General features: G+C 40.6%; 1 long non-coding RNA gene across 5 annotated transcripts in view; it reads left to right on the top strand.

Moving 5' to 3' along the window:
- Positions 1-10610, top strand: part of LOC122732811 — a 127359-nt gene extending 116749 nt beyond the window's left edge. For all 5 annotated transcript variants that reach the window (XR_006353651.1, XR_006353648.1, XR_006353649.1 and 2 more), the window contains one exon: positions 9862-10610. This is a non-coding gene — a long non-coding RNA (uncharacterized LOC122732811). The remainder of the gene's footprint in view (positions 1-9861) is intronic.
- Positions 10611-20776: the final 10166 nt, after the last annotated feature.

Raw genomic sequence — 20776 nt, 5'->3', positions numbered from 1 at the left:
TACTTAAGTTTACCAACAACTCTCCCCCTTGCATTATAATTGAACTTTTCTGTTGAAAACTAGGTTGTAGCCCTTACAGTTTGCAGAGGGGATGCTACGAAACTCCATAAAATTAGAACAGCCTAACTTCATGAATACATGAAAGCTAATAATCTTGAACCACTGGGAGGATACAATAGGTTTTTCCATCTTGACTTTCCATAAATAATGTTCAATCATTATGACAGCTGTTTCCATATTAAGAAATCTTCGGGGGTGGGGCAGCTGGGTGGCAAAGTGGGTAAAGCATTGGCCCTGGATTCAGGGGAACCTGAGTTCAAATGTGACCTCAGATGCATGACACCTACTAGCTGTGTGACCCCGGGGAAGTCACTTAACCCTCATTGCCTCACCCCCAAAAAAATCTCTTGGTTAGTTAGAAATGAATTAAACTCATTGAAAAAATTCTCTTTCACCAAGAACTCAAGTCCCCCTCAGTCTTCTTGACTATATATATATATATATATATATATATATATATATATATATATATATATATATATATATTTAATTTTATTTATTTATTTAGTGAGGCAATTGAAGTTAAGTGACTTGCCCAGGGTCACACAGCTAGTGTTAAGTGTCTGAGGCCGGATTTGAACACAGGTCCTCCTGAATCCAGGGCTGGTGTTCTATCCACTGTGCCACCTAGCTGCCCTGACTATTTTGCCACAAAACATTCCCTTTTTAAACCTCTCGTTCTTGATTCAGACAATGACCAAGAAAATCAGAGATGCTGTTCACATGTTGGTGTGTACATCAGTGTTCTTATGCTATTAAACCATTTGTGCTGATTTGGAGCAATATCCAGAAAGACAAAAAATGGTATACCCTTTGACCTACTGATACAACTATGAGGCTTATACCCCAAAGAGATAAAAGAGTGTGAGATTTAAAATTGGATATTAGATCATAAATCTCCCCTACTTAACCTTTCCCTTAATTTATCTCCCAAACTAGTAAATGGAAGCAGCTTTTGGTTTTCTAGATAGACCTTTTTATTTATAGTTATGATAGTCACAAGGTGATGTTGATTAGAAGGATAGGAAAGTAGAAACACAATACAAATCGTCTTAAGTCTAAGCTTAGTCTATATTCCTTATAAAAACTCACCAAACCGAAAAAAAGGCCACCTTTGGAGAGAGAGTCTGTGCCGCGCCGTCAGGAGTCCCGCCAAGCAGGCAAAAGGGCTCCTCTCCTTCTCTCCACCCCGGAAGTCAAAAAACCCGGCAGGCAGTCTGACATGCGCAGCAGGCGTACTGTACCTGGCAGGCAGTCTGACATGCGCAGCAGGCGCACTGTACCCGGCAGGCAGTCTGACATGCGCAGCAGGCGGACTGTCGCCCCTCTGGACAAAACTTTCCTCTCTTCCTTTTCTATATTGTTGTTCACATATTATTAGTTAGCAATAGTTATTATATTGTTTTTACTGTTCCGTCAAGGAAACATTTTGTTTCTTGAGGAACAACAGGGGGGACTGTAACGATTGGAATGACGCCACCTGCTGGATACTTACTGTAGAAGAGTTCTGCCCATGAAGGGAAGGTCTTTGAGGGCAAGACCAGGAGTCAGGAAGTGACGTGGGCTAGTGGGAGGAGGAAGGAAGAGACTGGCGCTCAGTCTCGCGCTCTCTTTCCTCTGGACTCTGGTGGAGAGCGGAGCTAGAAATGTGCTCTCCCTTTAATAGATAGGAATATAGGCCTTTCTCTCTCTCTTTACCAAATTCTTATTCTCCTTAATAAATGCTTAAAAGTCTAACTCTTGCTAAAGCTTATAATTTATTGGCGACCACTCATTGGCTATTTTAGACAGACTAGCTAGAATTTTACCCCTTAACAAGAGGAAAAGGACCAATATGTAAAAAACCAAAAAGTTCATGGTATCATTTTTTGTTGTAGCAAAGAGCCAGAAACTAAGAGGGTTACTATCCTTACCACCACTTCCCAGACTCCACTCTTCCCTGCCCAGGCCTGCTGATTTCACCTTTTATCTCTCAGATACTACTATTGGTAGTAGCTGTCGGTGGGTCTGTCTGCCTCACTCTCCCCACTCCAGTCCATCTTCCATTCAGGCACTAAAGTGATTTCCTAAAGTATAAGTTCCATCATGTCATGCCCTAGTGTCTCCCTATTGCCTACAGAATCAAATAGAAAGTGCTCTATTTGGCATTCAAAGCCCTTTATAACCAGCTCCCTCCCACCTTTGATCCAGTAACACAGACCTTCAAATAAGACCCTCCATCTCTAAGCTCCAGGCATCTTCTCTGTCCCTCCTACCTGTAATCCTCCTGGCTTCCTTAAAGTCCTACCTCCTACAGTAAGCCTTCCTCATCCACTCTTTTTTTTGAACTCGGGTCCTCCTGAATCCAGGGCCGGTGCTCTATCCACTGCGCCACCTAGCTGCCCCTCCCCCCCCAATCCACTCTTAATTCTAGTGCCTTCCATCTTTTGTTTCCTATTTATCCTGTTTACAGCTTGCTTTGTATGTCTATGTCTGCATGTCATCTCCCCCTATTAGGTTGTAAGCTCTGTAAGGACAGGGACTATCTTTTGCCTCTTTATATCCACAGTGCTTACTTAGCACAGAACCAGGGACAGAGGAGACGCGTAATAAATGTTCATTGAATTGAAGGGTGCACATCAATTGGGAGGAACTGAACAAATGAAATGTAAACATAATAGAAATGGTGCCATAAACAATGCAGAAGGCTAGATTCAGAGAAAATGGAGATTTCTATGAATTGAGGCACACATGGGAACACCCAGGAGAATAGTTTATACAAAGATAAAAACATAAAACAATTTTGAAATTCTTAAGAACTTTGATCAATGCCCTGACTAACCACAGCCCCAGGAACCAAGGATAAAGCTTGCTACACATCTCCTGAAAGTAACGTAGTGGACTAGAAATGTTCAAATAGACCTACATTTTTGGACGTAGCCAAGGTTCGGATTTGTTTTTGCTTAACTCTGTTTATTTCCTACAAGGAAGGGTTTTTATGTGTCCTGGAGGGGACAGAGAGTCTAGGGATGTTCCCCCTAATAAGAGCGTTATTGAAACATTTTTAGAATGAACAGAAGGAAATTCAGAGGGAGACATGAACAGGGCAGGTTTTGAAACATTTGTTGGATTATATACTTTTTTGTTTGTTTTTTTAGTGAGGCAATTGGGGTTAAGTGACTTGCCCAGGGTCACACAGCTAGTAAGTGTTAAGTGTCTGAGGCTGGATTTGAACCCAGGTACTCCTGACTCCAGGGTCAATGCTCTATCCACTGCGCTATCTAGCTACCCCTCGGATTATATACTTTTAAAAAGAATCTGTAATGGAGATTTGCTCTTTTTTATTTTTAAGATATTAGTGCTTTCACTGATAAAATACCCAAAGATCATATCCGAGAATATAAATCCGTGGGATAAGTGTTTGTTCTCTTGTTGCTCCAGTGCCCCAAATTAGTGAAAAGATCCGAGTGTGTCTTAGAAATATAAACTTTTGGAACAGTACCTACTCATTTGCCTCAACATGAAGCCTTGGTAAAATTAGTAATGTTGCAAGTGGGATTGTCTGCCTTGACTGTGTTACAAAGCAGGGCTAGTAAATGTTTCAGTCAGCCAGGGAATTCTTTGTGGAAAGAGAGAATTTGCAAAATTACTTTACAGTCATGGTCTCCAGATAATGAGTGAATGACTATAAAAATAGAAGGAGAGATATAGTGGCAATAAGGTCCATCAAGAAGTACAAGATGGGGGCAGCTAGGTGGCGCAGTGGATAGAGCACTGGCCTTGGACTCAGGAGGACCTGAGTTCAAATCCGGCCTCAGACATTTAACACTTACTAGCTGTGTGACTCTGGGCAAGTCACTTAACCCCAATTGCCTCACCAAAAAAAAAAAAAAAAGGTACAAGATGCTGTGAGTCTAGACAATGTTTGCGGGCCTCCTGAAGGATTTCCAAAAGAAAATCGTGTGTGGTGAAAGCTAGATTTAGCTTCTCGAATGTGTACCTCTGGACTTTGACTTCCAAGAATATTTCTAGTTATCTTATTTGCCATCTAAGAGTGATTTAATAAATATAAGTTATCTGACCTCAGTGAACTTTATTCTTGGGTACTGAAAGAAGTAGTGAATATGATTTCTAACCCACTCCTGGTGATATTTAAAAGATCATGGAAAATGAGAAGGGCACCACAAAACTGGAGAAAGAGAAACATCCAAGTTTTCAAAAAGGAGAAGTGACAAACATCTGTAAAACCAGTGAGTTTTGGTTCATTTCCAGAGAAAATTCTAGACAAATAACAAAGGAGACATTGAGTGAATGTCTAGAAAAGGAAAAACTGATTACAGAGACTTCTTTAAGATAGGCCCTGCCCATCACTAATGACCAAGCTTGGACTAAAGAAAACAGGAGCTGATACCTCCCCAATGCTTTCTAGAGGTTAGAGAAAACTGTGGGTCTAAAATACCACGTTTATCAGGCTTTTTTGATATTTGTTTTGCTGAGCTATATTTTCTTTGAGAGGAAAAGGAGCGATACATTATTAGGAAATGACATAAAAGCAAAATAGCAAAAATTTTTAAAATAGGTATAACAATTGGAATGATGCCACCTGCTGGAGACTTACTGTAGGAAAGCTCCACCATGAGGACAAGGCCTCTGAGGACAAGGCCATGCAGCTTTGGCCTCAGGAAGTGGCATTTACTTGTGGGAGGAAGAGGGGGTGAGGCTGGTGCTCTGACTCTCTTTCTCCCGCATGCGCCCTTTTTTTCATCAGGACTGTGGTGGAGAGCGGAGCTAGAAATATGCTCTCCTTTTAATAGATAGATGAATCTAGGCCTTTCTCTTCACCAAATTCTTATTCTCCTTAATAAATGCTTAAAAGTCTAACTCTTACTAAAGCTTATAATTTATTGGTGACCACTCATTAGATATTTTAGACAGACTAGCTAGAATTTTAGCCCCTTACATAGGTCATATGAAATTAACCTTTATTTCTTTTTTTGGCTGTTTCTAAATTAGTAAATTGGAAGATATTGTAGATTTAATTTGCCTATTTCCACAAAGCATTTGATAAAATTTCATACTATTCTTACAGAAAAGATGGAGAGATGTGGGCTAGATAATAATAGATAGGTTTGGAACTGGTTAGTCATATATGCATTGTCACTGCCAGAGAGAGACACACACACTTGACAGTAGCTGTGTGACCCTGGGCAAGTCACTTAACCCTCATTGCCTCCTCCCCCCCCACACACACACAAAAAGAATGTGGATCAGGCTTTGAAGGCCATTCTATAAGGGGCATCCAAGTATGTTGTGATCAGTAAAGTACCCATCTTGATGGGTCTTATCCCCTCTTTTGCATTACTTCTCAAGTTTATGTTCAAGATCTATAGATACCAAAAGAAAGATTGAGAGAGAGAGAGAGAGAGAGAGAGAGATGCAGAAAGGACTTGAAGGAAAGAACCCCCTGTATAATATAAATTAGAGGTATCAAACTTGGGTCCATGGGCCGTGTGCTCTGCAAAACTCCCTACTGAGGACTGAACTAAAGTGTGGTTGGAAACTATTTGACAACGTAAGTAAAAGTAAAATACTGCATATACATAAAGTCAATTTGTGGTTTTCTAAGTCAAGATGTGGTCCACAGGAATGTTCTATTTGAGTTTGACAACATTGTAGATCATACCACTGTGATTGATTTCATCATGGAGAGGACTGGATTTAGCTCACATTGGACTTATCCCTAAAGATTAGTCTTCTCTGTGCATGTGGTTGGTGAATGTTGCTTGTGGTATTTTCCTTATTTTCATTCATCTTATGTAAATTTTGGCTAAATATTATGCCTTCTTGTCATGAACAATCATTTTGTGACTCCATCTGCTTATAATTTGCATTAGATTTTCCATAAATATCAATGTTCTTCAAGAAACTGTTCTGATTTTAGTTAAATCAGCTGTTTAGTAGAATTACAACTTCCATTCCCCAAAGTGATTTCAATAAACAGGATTTGCCATAATATCTCTAAGTGGTGTCATAGCCAAATAGAAGTAATTTTTCCTTTAAAAAATCAGGCATTTAAAAAAATTTTGTTAGCACCCATTTTAGTTGTAATCAGGGGGAAAAATTATGTACAGGTAAAATCTTTTCCTACGTATTTTGAATATACTAGATCATCTGTAGCCAAATTTATTATAGAATCGATAAATTATTATTTAAAAAATTTTTGTGTTTGTAGTGAATTTGAATTCTTTAAAGATAATTTATTGTTTCATAGTTTATGCTAGTGATTGCCACATGCAGTCATGAAATGTTCTTGAAACTGGTTTTCCCTGTATATTTCTGGAAAACTCATGAATTTTTCATATCCCCCTTTAATTATTAACTTAAACGTTTCCTTATTCATGTTATGTTTAAAAATGATCATTTAGCCAAAAAAAGTTATTAAATGCATTGGCTTCTATGTTTATAAAACTAAAGAGAATGCAGTTAAATAAATTTTTTAAACATTTTCCATCAGTTAAAATTATTCAGGGAGGGCTGTCTATTCAGTACACATGCTGCCCTTAAAAATACATTTAAAACCAAGTGTAGTGGCACACACCTTTGATTTCTGCTACTGGGGAGCCTGAGGGGGCATGATTGCTTAAACTCAAGTTCTGAGATTCAGTATGGCTAAAGACCATTGGGTGTCCAAACTAAGTCTGGCACCAATATGGTGAGACTCTGGGATTAGGGATGAGGAGAAAGGAAGGAGGCACCCAGGTTCCCTAAGGAAGGAGCAAATCAGCCTGAATAGGAAAGTGATCAGGTCAAAACTTCTTTGCTGATGTGAGAAATAATTCATTTGGTCCCCTGCTGTATTGCAATCAGTTGATATGGTTTCATAGAGTTAGTGACTGAAAGTCCACTTGTTTAATCATAGGAAGGTAACTAGAGGTCCCCCACCCTTTTTTTTTTTTCCTTGTCATGATTACTAAGCTCACAGTGCTCTGGTGTGAGAATAGCAGAGAACCTTTATCTATACCAATATCTGTGACATTCCTGTGCCATAGTTGAACTCAAGCCAATCTCTTGGTCATTGCCAACTGAATTCCTTTGTAAAATAGCTGGATGAATGCTTTTCCAGCATTTTTTTTTTAAAAGGTTACCTTTAAGGAGGAGATAGGTGGTTTCTTCTTCTGCTCACTGAATTCTGTGACATCTTAGAGTGAGGAAACCTGTGCTGAGTGAGTTGTTTTGGAGTCTATTTTCCCATCACCACTTCTAATTGCCCAAAAGCCCTTAAGTAAATTGATATGAACTGTGCATTTGTAACTATGAAATAACCAAAAAGGATTTACTAGAGGAATTAAGTAAGTAGAAGAAAAAGTAATGTTGCATAAGGAAATAAGAAAAGTGAAGAATGAGGTGAAAGGTAAAGAAAGTTGGAGTCTCTTTGCACTAATAGTGTAAATTCAGGGTTTGAAAGTAAAGGGTAGGGGGCAGCTAGGTGGCACAGTGGATAAAGCACCAGCCCTGGATTCAGGAGGTCCTGAGTTCAAATCCAGCCTCAGATACTTGACACTTACTAGATGTGTGACCTTGAGCAAGTCACTTAACCCTCATTGCCTCGCAAAAAAGAAGGAAAAAAGAAAAGGAGATTTCAGAGAGGGTCTTAATCCCACTGAAATAGAAAAGATTTAGGAATTTCTTTTAAAGCAATGTCCCTTTGGCAGCTGTTACCTGTCTTCCCCAATTAATACAAGACTACAAAATGTTTCGTAAAATGCCTGTTGATTGATAGGGAAAGGATTATTTCTTTGCTCTGGTTTAAATAGTTATGCTAAAGGATTAGTAATTTAGAAAATTTAAAGGAATTGGTTTGGCTCTTTGGGGAATGGAAAGTTACTGGTAACGTCACCATCAATTTTTTAACATGAGTTAACTAAAAATAATGGGACCTTGTGCAAACTGTTTACTTGCTGCTAGTAGTCATTATAAATTGATTGGGTTAAAAATATTGTAATGGTAGTAACTTAGAAAATCTAATCAGTCATTGTGTATACAAAGGAGATAATAAATATCTACACCTATCTATCTCCCAGGGTTGTTGGGTGAAACACATAGTTGTGAAGTGCTTAATATATTGCCTGGCTTGTGTAAAGAATGAACACTATACTATTCACACCTTGTAGGAATACAACTGAAAAAAAAAATACTATCCTGTTTATAGGTACTTTTTCTAATTGGCATGGAATGTTAACAAATTGAGAAATTATAGACTAAACATTTTAAAGTATCATTAAAAACAGGCTCAAGAAACTTCCAAGGCATAGAAAAAGCCTGGCACATGGTGGGCACTATATAAACTACTATGATTAGCATGAAAATGCCTGGGGTAATAAGATAAATGACTTTCTGTGAATTAATAACTTTGAAAGGTATTTAACTAAATGATTGTCACCTGATCGATTGGTGATGTTTTAAAAGCAAGAAGGCTAAGAGAAGCTGTTCAAACAACTGTATTCCTCTTTTCAGCCTGAATATTGTTACATTATACATGTATGTTACATCATTATTAGAGTATAGTTTGTGTCAAGAAAGTAGGAGGAAGAGGAATAAGAAGGATGAGGAGGAGGAGAAGAAGAAGGAGAAGAAACCATTTATGCTACTGTGGTATTGTAAATTAAAAAGAAAAAACAAAGTAGTTGTTAAATATTGAAACCCCTTCATCACTTTTGGCTCACCCTGTACAAAGCCTTGGCCTCCCCTGTGTCTCTGAGCTACTCAGAGGCCTGGAGTAACAATGGTACCCAGTCAGGAAGAGTTGTGAGAGCTTCATGTAACTATGGGCACAGTCCATAGAGCTTCTTGTGAGACTACTATAGACTTCTCTTCTTTCATGGCCATGACCATCATATGTGAGACTCTGGCAATAGCTCTGGATAGCTCCCTTCCTTCCCCTTCCATGTCCCGCTGTGGAGGGGTCAGTGACTGCCCTGGTGTAGAGAATCCTTCCCTAGTTGCCTGTCTACACCATCTACACCTTTGTGCTCCCAACCCATAGGCGTTTCAAGTCACAGCATGTAGTTTTCCCTTATGTGACTTCAGACACACCAATCCAATTCAGTAAATATTTATGAAGTGCCTACAATTTGTCAGGCACTGTGCTAAGCACTGGGAAATACAATAAAATAATAAAGAAAGTCCTGCCCTCAAAGAGCTTACATTCTAACGGGAGGAGATGACACGCAAAAGGGGGTAGGAAAGGGCAGGGGAGGAGACCAGGAGGTGCCTGGTGCACAGGGGCATATTGTTCTATGGAATTGAGCAGCAGATATGGAGTGTAATGGAGTTGGGCGCTCCACCCTCCAGCCCTCTAATTGGAGAGGAGAGGAAGATGGTATCAGTTAAGGCTTGCATTGGCAGCACAGTGATGGGATGAGAGATGATGAATTTAACCTGGGAGGGGCATCTTGTTTGGTGAATTGAAACCAGGTGGGGCAGCAGGGGAATGGCTGGTGCAGTCATTTAGCTAAGCTCTCTGGCTGTCTCCTAAAAAGTGCATCAGAAGGGATATTGCCTTGTGCAAGTTATCTAAACTCTCTGGCATCAAATTTCCCATCTGTAAAATGAAGAGCTTGGACTACATGGCTTCTAACTCATTATCTATGATTCAGTGATCTGTAGCAGACAGATATTGATCATAGTTTCACATTCCATTCTGACTAAACGACCTTCTTGTCTTCCTCTGAAGACCCATTTACTGTATTACTTACTGGTTAGTAAAGACTGACCCAGTATACCAGCCATGTTAACCAAAGGATATTCTGGTTTATAAAACAGGTTCCTCTAAGTGGGAATAACATAAGCCAGGTTTCCTGAGTCCTCACCTCATCCTCGAGTGATCCGGCATTTGAGTCTCTGAGAGCACCAGAGCTGAAGAAAAGGTGACTAGGCCTTCAGTCAACAAGCGTTTATCAAGCATCTGCTACATGGGGGACACTGTGCTAGATTCTGTAATGTTTAACAACAACAATGGCACGTTTATGTAACTCCTCAAAGTTTGCAGAGCACTTTGCAAAACATTTACCACTCTATCTGCTGCCTATTCAAAGGGGAAAAAAGGGAATCCGTCTCTGCCCTTATGGAACTTACATTACAATCTGAGGAAACAACATGGAGACAGCTAGGTGGTGCAATGGGTAGAGTGCTGGGCCTGGAGTCAGGAAGAACTAAAATTTAATCCAGCCTCAGACATATACTAGCTGTGTGATCCTGGGGGAGTCACTCTCAGCCTCAGTTTCCCCATCTGTAAAATGGGAACAACAATAATTGTTGTGAGGATCAAATGAGATCATATTTGTAAAGTGCTTGTTGAAATGCTAGCTATATGTATAACATGCATATACACATAACTCTTAAGCCATCCGTGTCAAAAGTCATGGCAGCCACTTTCTTTGGACTATCTCCAGATCCCTCTTTGTTTACCTGGAAGAAAATATGCCAGCAGCAAGATCAGAACACCATCTTGTGCTGTTAATGTCACAATACAAACTTTGTTGCAGAAAGGAGACAGCCCAAGGATTCTTAACCTGGGGTTTGTAAATTTGTTTTTGTTTATATTTTGATAATTGTATTTCAATAAAATTGGTTTCCTTTGTAGTGTTTTGTATTTGATTTTCTTTTTTCTTTTTTAATTTTTTTTTTTTTTTGGTGAGGCAATTGGGGTTAAGTGACTTGCCTACAGTCACACAGCTAGTAAGCGTCAAGTGTCTGAGGCCGGATTTGAACTCAGGTCCTCCTGACTCCAGGGCTGGTGCTCTATCTACTGCACCACCTAGCCGCTCCTGTATTTGTTATGAATTTAGAAAACATGATTCCAAAAAAAGGAGTCCAAAGTTTTTGCCAGATTGCCTAAGGGATCCAGGATACAATGCTGTGTGAGTTGGGGAAAGCAAAGCCTCCTGGGTGATTGTTTTGGTATTGGTGTCGAGAACACCGAATTGCTCCTTTAATCCAGTTCATGCCCAAGAACTGTTTATCTTTGCTCACCTTTTCCTTTCAGTGGCGTTTCGGCACATTGACTCTCCATCGTTGTTATTTATCCTTTCTTGAAGAGGACCGTGACAGAGGCAGGAATGTCAGGACTTTCAGTGAATTGATTTCAGTGAGGCAGGGCTGTGCAAAGTCATCAGCCTCACTCTCTCCTTTGGAGCCATCTGGTTCCAGTGGCAAGATGTAGATCAGGACAACTGGAGATGGCCCTGGATATTTTTAAGGCAGTTAGGGTTGGCACAGCTAATAAGTGTCTGAGGTGAGATTTGAACTCAGGTCTTCCCAACTTAAGGGCCATTGCTCCATCCACTGCACCACCTAGCTACCCTTCACTAAAGGGAGCTGAAGAGTCCCAAACTCGGGAGGTGATGGTCTTTGCTACAGTCTGCTCTGGTCAGACCACGTGGAGAGTATATGCTAGTCAATCTTGGATACCACACACCAGGAGGGGCATTTGTAAACTGGAGAGCATCCAAAGGAAACAGCTGAGATGGTAAAGTGCCTCAAACTCCTATCTGAAGTTCAGTAGGTGGATTTGGGGGTGAAGAAGAGGACACTCAGAGGAGGGGGGATGTGATGGCTCTCTTAATTATCTGCAGGCCTGATGCATGAAAGAGGGATTAGATTCCTTCTGCTTATAACCAAAGGGGAGAATGGGGAGCAATGGGTGGAAGTCCAAGAGAGGCAGATTTAGGATTGATATAAGGGGAAACTTAAATAGGAACGGCTAGGTGGTGCAATGGATAAAGCACCGGCCCTGAGGCTGGAAGAACCTGAGTTCAAATCTCACCTCAGACACTTACTAGCTGTGTGACCCTGGACAACTCACTTGACCCCAGTTGCCTTAAAACATCTAGAGCCATCTTCAGTTTTCCTGCTGAATGTCTTGCCACTGGACCCCGATAGCTCTGGAGGAGAGAATCAGGTTGGTGATTTTGCATAGCCCTCTCACTTAAATCCTCTTCAGTGCAAGTCATGACATCACCTCCCGATGTCCTCTTCTAGAACAGAGGACAAACAACAACTTAGAAGTGGGATACGCCACCTCTGGGAGTGGTGACCTCCCCTCCCTGGAGGTCTTCAGCCAAAGCCTTGGTGAGTACTCCTCAGATAGGCCAAAGACAATGCTTGTTCAGGTAAATTGTGGACTGAAAGGCTGCCGCCTTGTACTTGATAGTCTCTGATTCTGTGAATGGGGCCGCAGCAGCATCCGGAGGGGTTGGGCTTAGATTTGCCTATTATTGTGACATGATTTCATGAATATAGATTATATGATAGGGCCCAACGCTGACGAGGAAGGAGAAAAAAACTAAATTTATTAGATACTTTGCCTTGCTCTAGGATAACATCTAGTGAGAAGGAAAAAAAAACTAGAATTTTTAGAAAAACAACATATGGGAAAACATAATATAAACCTTAAGAGTTCCCAAAGTCATCACATAATGCCAATGGGAGGCCTGTGAGGGGCAAATATTTGTACAAGTGCTTGCACAATGCCTGCCTTCCCTTCCTCTTCCCTCCTTCCCATCTAAGATGGCTTCTTTACCCAAAAAATGAGCCTCCAGGAATTAGAATTTATGACCTGTTAATATGTAACAACAGTAGAGTAGAAAGAGTACCGGACCATGAGTCAGAGGACCTGGATCTATCTAGTCCTGACTCTGCCCCGGACTTGCTGTGCTCAGCTTCCATGTGTCTCAATGTCATCTGTAAAATGGAAGCCATATTACCCAGCCTCCTGACCTCCCAGGGTTGTAGCCAGGCTCAGGTGAGCAGAGGCATAAGAAAATGCTTTAAAAACTAAAGCGCAGGGCAGGTGTAAGATAGGAGTGGTATTTCTTTAAGCCATATCTAGACATCCTGACAATTATGTTGTAACGAAAAGCATCAGAGGACCTGGGTTTGAATCCCAGCTCTGCAACTCACTACCTATGTGACCTTGGTCAGGTCTCACCTCTCTAGTCCTGGTTTCTCATCTGTGAAATGGAGGGAGGAATTGGAGTAGAAAACCTCCAAGGTCCTTACCAGCTTTAAATTTCCGATCCCCCAAAATCCACAAAAAATGTTCTGAGATATTTCTCCAGGGTGCACACATCCCATGTCATTCACCAATTAGAGATTGTGTTCAGCCACAATACATTTATCTTCATCTCAGCTTGAAAACCTGCTTGTGAGCCAGTCCTCGCGCATGTGATGCCATAAATCTGAATGTTGATACATCTACATGACTTTAGTGCTTGTGAACATCTTTTTCACATTAAAGAATTCAGTGAAATCAAAGGTTATCCTCATTTCAATAAACCTGAGACTGAAATTCAAAGGTGATTGTGTCCTGAGTATTTTATTTGGGAAACAACTGAATATTGCTTGTGTTTGGTCCCTGGGGCCCTTGCAGTCGGGCAGTTGACCTTACTTGAGCCTATCATTGGGGCTTCATCCATAGTCACGCCTTTCTGATCAGTTATGCCTCCAGTGGACAGGCCCTGTTTCCAAAGGTCAAGTTCATGGGGGAGTTTGGAATAGTTAAGAAAAGGCGCAAAGACTGATCTGGTCTGTTAAGGCAAGGCAGAGGCACACGAGAGATCACCCTGAATACCAATCCTGCCTGTAATACTTAGTAGTTTTATGGTCACAGACAAACCACAAGATCATCTATTTACAGCCAGAAGGGACTTAAGGGATGATCCGGGTCAAGCCCCTCATTTGCTCAAGGACTGAGGACCATTTCCAGAGTCTTGGAAATGCAGCTGGGCCAGAAAGAATCCTGAGATGGGAGGGAGACCTAATCTTCTAATCTTCTCTTTGTAATTCATTTTATGACAGTAGGCAAGTCACTTGATCTGACTCAACCTCCAGTTCCCCACTTAGTAGAGTGAGAATAAAGTGAAGCCTTGATCTACTTGTTATGGAAAATGAAATAAGATAAGAACTTTGGATAGACAAAAGAAAAAAACACTTTAAATGGAAACAAAAGAACACTATTACCGGCATAATACTAGAAAGCAATGGGGCAGCTAGGTGGAGCAGTGGATAAATCATCAGCCCTGGATTCAGGAGGACCTGAGTTCAAATCCAGCCTCAGACATTTGGCATGTAATAGCTGTGTGACCCTGGACAAGTCACTTAACCCTCATTGCCCCGCAAAAAAAAAAAAAAAGGCAATGATCAGTATTGCAAGAATAGTTAGAATCTCTCTATCAAGCCCTAGGATCAGTCATCCATTTCTACACTAATATTATCATAGAATAATGACTGATGTGCTGAGGAATGCCAAGGACACTGGCAGCTGACCTTTGAACTTTTGGTTATTTGGACCCTAAATTGGGGAGATGGAGAGGATTATGGGCAGGAACAGTGGTGAAGAAGTTGGAGTGGGGGCATTGGAGATAGTGCAATTTTTGCTAAAGGCTTCACATTCATTGGAAATTTTCCTCCTTACCTCTCCCATTCAAGACTTCAAAGAGTATGGAAGAGTTAGGAAAGACAAAGGGAATATAGGGAGAAGGAACATCAGGAGTTGGGAATTGGACTTTAACCTGAAGCTGCCACTTAGTGGTTATATGTTGACCTCCTAACTAGTTTTATTGATATTACATTGGGCAACTTCTTGGATTAACTTCTTGGGTAAATTGGGTAAGTGACTTTGGGTAATTTATACCCAACTTCCTGTTCTGTTAAATGAAGGGCTTGGATTAGAGGATCCTCAAGGTCACTTCTAAATTTGGTAGTCTATGAATTTATTAATAGACCAATGTTACAAGTTCTACATGCATGAGAGTGTCCAGTGGTTTATAAAATGTATGTGTTTAAATAAAAAGACTGAAGTTGGATATTCCTGCCTAAAAGTGTCCATGATTTTAATGTTTTCATTATGCATTCTGCATCAAATAAATTGACAGATTACGTTCTAAATATGTAAATGCATTTGAAATCTTCGGTTATGCACATTTTCATAGAATTTACTAGAAAGTATAGTAGGAATAAAATAGTTTAACTCAACATAAAATAATTTAAGTCGACAGAATCAAAGTCAAATCCCCACCAGCCCCTCATTAGAATAGCTCCATTTTGTTGGACAGCTAGGTGGTGAGGTAGATAAAGCACTGGTCCTGGATTCAGGAGGACCTGAGTTCAAATCCAGCCTCAGACACTTGACACTTACTAGCTGTGTGATCCTGGGCAAGTCATTCCCCCCCCCCCCAAAAAAATAGCTTCATCTCATAATCACTATTCTCAATAATTGTTAACTAATCAGAGTAGATTGCTACCTGTTGGGAACACCCACTCTTCCAAGGGCATATAAGTATCAAGAAGCCACCATGATAGGGCTTTGGTTCACAAGAGATGGCCAAATGACCAATTCTTTTATAAATTATTCGCTAGCAATAATTAATCCAGAAACTATGCCTCTTGAACTTTCTATATAGTATAACCTTAAGGTTTGCAAAGTGCTTTACAAACATCATTTCATCTGATCCTCACCCTCATCCTGGAAGGTAGATAACTATTATCATCCCCATTTTGCAGATGGGAAGAGATGGGGGGAAAAGAATAAGCATGTATAAAGCACCTGCTGTGGGTGCCTACTATGTGTGAGGCACTGCGTGAAGCACTTTATAAATATTATCTCATTTTATTCTCGTGACAACCCTGAGAGGTAGGTGCTATTATTATCCTCATTTCATGGCTGAGAAAGCAAAGCAGACAGTGGTTAAGTGATTTGCCCAGGGTTACACAGCTAGCAATTGTGAACTAGATTTGAACTTAGGTCTTCCTGACTCAAGACACAGAACTCAAGGTAAATTTTGACCTTGCATATTTATCAGTGTATATGCTGCCATACTATCACTGCATTCTGTCCCCAATTAAATTTAAAAGCCTTTTAGGGTAAAGACAGTGAAGAATTTTCATCTTTTTGTCACCAGTGCCTAGTACAGTGTGTTGTAGATGATAAATGTTTGCCCAGTTGAATATTTGGTGAAGAATCAACAAGACTTTTTGATGCAGTTGTATAAAGAAGAAAAAGGAGATGGAAGAGAGGAATTATATAGCAGGTGCAAGCCATGACTTTATCATTAAACATCTCTCCAGTCTGCAGTGGTGCATGGCAAATCTCCCATGGCCTGGGAAGTTGGAACTTTCAAAAGACAACTTTCTCCTTACTGTGTACTCAGTATGCAGATAGAACTGAAAAGTTCATCAAGCTGAGAAAGCCTACAGATTATTACCAAATATCCCTTATTTATAATCATAGCAATTAAAAAAACCTGATAACAGAATTAGCCTAATGAAATAATAGCATTCCAATGGCTTCAAAGTTGGTCTTTTCAGTTTTTTCCCCCACAACCTGATTTTTGTACATTCAAATGTATTCAACAAATAGATATTAAACCTCTACTATACTCAGAGCTATGATCTAGGTCTTGAAGAGACACAGATTAAATGAAAGTCCATGTTGCCCGTACATTTCTACTTAAATTTTATTACAAACCAATGCTTTTACTTTTTTTTTTTTTTTTGGCGTGGGGCAATGAGGGTTAAGTGACTTGCTCAGGGTCACACAGCTAGTAAGTGTTAAGTGTCTGAGGCCAGATTTGAACTCAGGTCCTCCTGAATCCAGGGCCAGTGCTCTATCCACTGTGCCACCTAGCTGCCCCCTTCCCCAATGCTTTTAACCATCCTTGCAGAAATAAGTGACGACATAGTATTCACCTTGAGTCTGTAAGTTGCTACTAACATCTTAATGTTATTTAGTTTGAATGCCAAAGTCTATCTTTTTTCTTCTTTTTCCTTTAGACACAACACTCTAGAAACCCAGTATTATTTCTCTTAATATTTTCAAAAACAAAATCTGCTTAGTGTTATAGTTAGTATAAAGGAAACTCCTTTGCTGATATTAGAAAGGGGATTTAATAGTTTCAAGGAAAACTTGATGTCAATGTAAGCTATATTCACTGAGTTGAAATACTGAATACTTTCTTCAGGTGTTCATGATTTCATTCATATGAATATTCTGCCCACCAATGCAGACTGGAATGCCTGCATGCCTCAGTTTAGGATTTCTTGAGTTTCTGGGGCTAGAAAATTAACTATGTGATAGACATCATTACAGGGATGAGCCTTTACATGCTTAGCTATTCTGGTCTTTGAAAAAGAGATGTATAGGGGCAGCTAGGTGGTTCAGTGGATAGAGCACTGGCCCTGGATTCAGGAGGACCTGAGTTCAAATTTGGCCTCAGACACTTAACACTAGCTGTGTGACCCTGGGCAAGTCATTTAACCCCAGTTGCCTCACCAAAAAAAAAAAAAAAAAGAAAAAGAGACATATAGTCAGTCAGTGGCTCAAAGAAGCTGTAGTGTGCACAGATGCCACCCCCTGCTAAAACCATCTAGGCAGACAGACTGAAACTAGGTTGAGGGTAACTGACAGGCCTCAAACCTGTTGGCAAGTTAGGGTGATGGCTTCCTTAAGCCTGCAAAGATTTCCCCCAGCAGAATGGGCAGATGAGGACAACTTGTTCCATAGGTTACAAAGGTGTGGGGCAGCTAGGTGGCACAGTGGATAGAACACTGGCACTGGAGTCAGTAGGACCTAAGTCCAAACATTTACTAGCTGTGTGACCCTAGGCAATTCATTTAACCCCAATTGCTTCACCAAAAAAATCCACAAACACACCATGTTCAATAAAAACAAAGGCGGGGCAGCTAGGTGGCGCAGTGGATAGAGCACCGGCCTTGGATTCAGGACTACCCGAGTTCAAATCCGGCCTCAGACACTTGACACTTACTAGCTTTGTGACCCTGGGCAAGTCACTTAACCCCCATTGCCCCGCAAAAAACAAAACAAAACAATAAAAACAAAGGCTACGAAGGTGGCTGAAACAGGTGTTGTAGAACACTTAGAGCTTGGTTAGTCATCAAAGATGCCAAGGTTATCTACTACATCCTGACTTTTGTCTTTTTTTTTTTTTTGGTGGGGCAATTGGGGTTAAGTGACTTGCCCAGGGTCACACAGCCAGTAAGTGTTAAGTGTCTGAGGTCAGATTTGAACTCAGGTCCTCCAGAGTCCAGGGCCGGTGCTCCATCCACTGCGCCACCTAGCTGCCCACTGACTTTTGTCTTGCCACTGGATTTTGATGACTCTGGAAGGGAAAGTGAGGCTGATGACTTTGTGCAGCTCTGCTTCACTGAAATCCAATTCACACTCTTCAAAAATGAGAAAAATGTCATTGGTCTTCTTTAAAAATCAACAACAACGTTTATTAAATGCCTACTATGTTCCAGGCACTGTCCTAAGCACTAGGGGTACAAAGAAAAACAAAAATAAAGTCCCTGCCCACGAGGAGCTTACATTCTGATGGAAGAGACCAAGCACAAACAACCATACAGGATAAATAGGAAATAAGAAACACAGGGAAGGCATGAGACTTAAGAAGGATCAGGAAAGGCTTCCAGTAAAAGGGGGGAATTGATTCTAAGAATTTCAATCTTGGTAGAACCAGCCAGATCTTAGGCTCCATTGTCATGGCCTTTGATAATTCAGTGTCATCACCATGCCATGCTAATACAGGAGAGCAGACTTTATATAAGGCCAATACTCAAACATTCCAATGAATATGTGGTCTTGCTGATGCAAACATCCCTTCTAATGATATAGATTGCAACCCAGCTGTGGCTGACCAACCCATGACTCTTTTCCATATCCTCCTTTGCCATGGAAGAATCTAGCCAACATCTCCCGTTCTTCTGATGTCCTAGCACTGACAGCATGTGGGCCAGCCATGGATTAATCTTCATTCTTGCTCACCTTAGCTTCTTTGTACATTTCTATAATGGAATCCTTTCAATTATTCCCCGATTGTCATGTTTAACAGTTTGTGCACCAGAAACCCACTTCCTAGAAATTCATAATAAAAAAAGGAAGGGGAGAAACCACTAACTGAAAGGAGCAGAATGTCATAGTCAAGCACCAGGATTCGAGTCTCCTATTTCCCCAGCTAGTAGAAGGGTCATCAGAGCAGTCCAAAGGGAGGAGTAAAGGGCTATTGTAGTGTTATGAGTCCATTTGCGTTCAAAGGCAGCTCAGTGTATCTCAGATAAAGGTTGATCAATCCTGAACATGAGAAGAGGAGCTTTGGGCTCAAGTAGGAAAGAGTCATCTCTCAAGGTTATGATTAAAGCATCTAGAAGACAGTACGAGAGCTGGCATTAAAGGTTAGGGAGTTTCTTTTTGGCTTCCATGTCTTTTTCTTTTTTTTAATATCTTCAAGCTTTTTGGCTTTTTCATAGCTCTGAGTCAGATACATTCCAACCACGTTGCTGGGTATAAATTCCTAACAAAAATTGGATCATAGTGGTAATGGGGACAATGATGGTGGCAAAGGCTGATGAACATGGGCCAAGAAGTCTTGGCCTTCCTCCGAGGGATATACTTGTCCTTTGTGTGATTCTAGAAGCAGTTACATGGTATAGCAGATAGAATGCTCAACTGGTAGCTGGGGAAGACCTGAGTTCAAATGCTACGTTAGGCACTTACTAGGCATGTGTCTCAGACAAGCCGTTTCACCTCTATCTGCCTCAGTTTGCTCATCTGTAAAATGAGGATAATGATAGCACCTACCTCCCAGGGTTGTTGTGAGGATAAGAATTATAAAGTGATTAGCAACAGTACCTGGCATATAAAGTGAAATATGAGTGTTAGCAATGGTGATGATAATGTCCTCTAGCTCCATTCGATAGCATGTGAAGGGTTGGGGTTTAGCAAGTTATAAATGGTGACAGGACAAAGGAGTATGGGATTCAAAAGTAAGAGGATAGTGTACAGTTGAATTGGTCCATCGGGAAGTTAAGATAGCAAAGGAAGGACGGTGTCCTTAATGCTTTCTTTTCTTTTTTCTTTTTTTTTTTTTTGGTGAGGCAATTGGGGTTAAGTGACTTGCCCAGGGTCACACAGCTAGTAAGTGTTACGTGTCTGAGGCCAGATTTGAACTCGGGTCCTCCGGAATCCAGGGCCGGTGCTCTATCCACTGCACCACCTAGCTGCCCCACCTTAATGCTTTCTTAATGGCCTAGAAAGAACTGAAGGGTAGAGAGACCAAAAGTTAAGATATAGGAAAAGATAGAATGCTAAAAGCTTCTGATCAAATGACTTTTATTTCAAAATCAAGTGAAATGGGTTCAATCCTATTAAAGGTTATTAGTAGGATGAAAGATTTAGACCTGGAAAGGACTTCAAAGGCTTAATTTTTCATATGATGAAACTGTGGCCCCAAGAAGTCCACTGACGTCCCTGAACTCATTCAGGCAGTAAGTGGCAGCACTAGTGGGCCCTCATCTATCTTCTGATTCCAAATCCAGCGGTCTTTCCATTCCACCATTGTGTATCATGGAATCCAAGCCCCATATTGTACAGAAGAGGAAAATGAGATGATGAGAAAGGCTGATGCTTCTCTAGGGTTGCTCAAGGAGCAAAACTGATATCCACTCTCTTGTGATCTCCATACCCCCAATCTAAACAGACACATGCCACTTGTTATACATTCTTCTGGTATGTTAACAGGAGAGAGTTGTACAGTGATAAAAGTTTGTACTGTATTTGTATGAGTTTAACTGAGCAGGTATCCATGTAACCCAAAGAGCCACTCCATTTAGAATTTTATTTTTCCCAGATTACATGTAAAAACAAATTTTAACATCAATTTTT

This window comes from Dromiciops gliroides, chromosome 6 (assembly GCF_019393635.1).
Source record: "Dromiciops gliroides isolate mDroGli1 chromosome 6, mDroGli1.pri, whole genome shotgun sequence".
In the NCBI taxonomy this organism is placed as follows: domain Eukaryota; kingdom Metazoa; phylum Chordata; class Mammalia; order Microbiotheria; family Microbiotheriidae; genus Dromiciops; species Dromiciops gliroides.
Note: the sequence above shows the minus strand (reverse complement) of the source record. Positions and strands in the feature narration are given on the sequence as shown.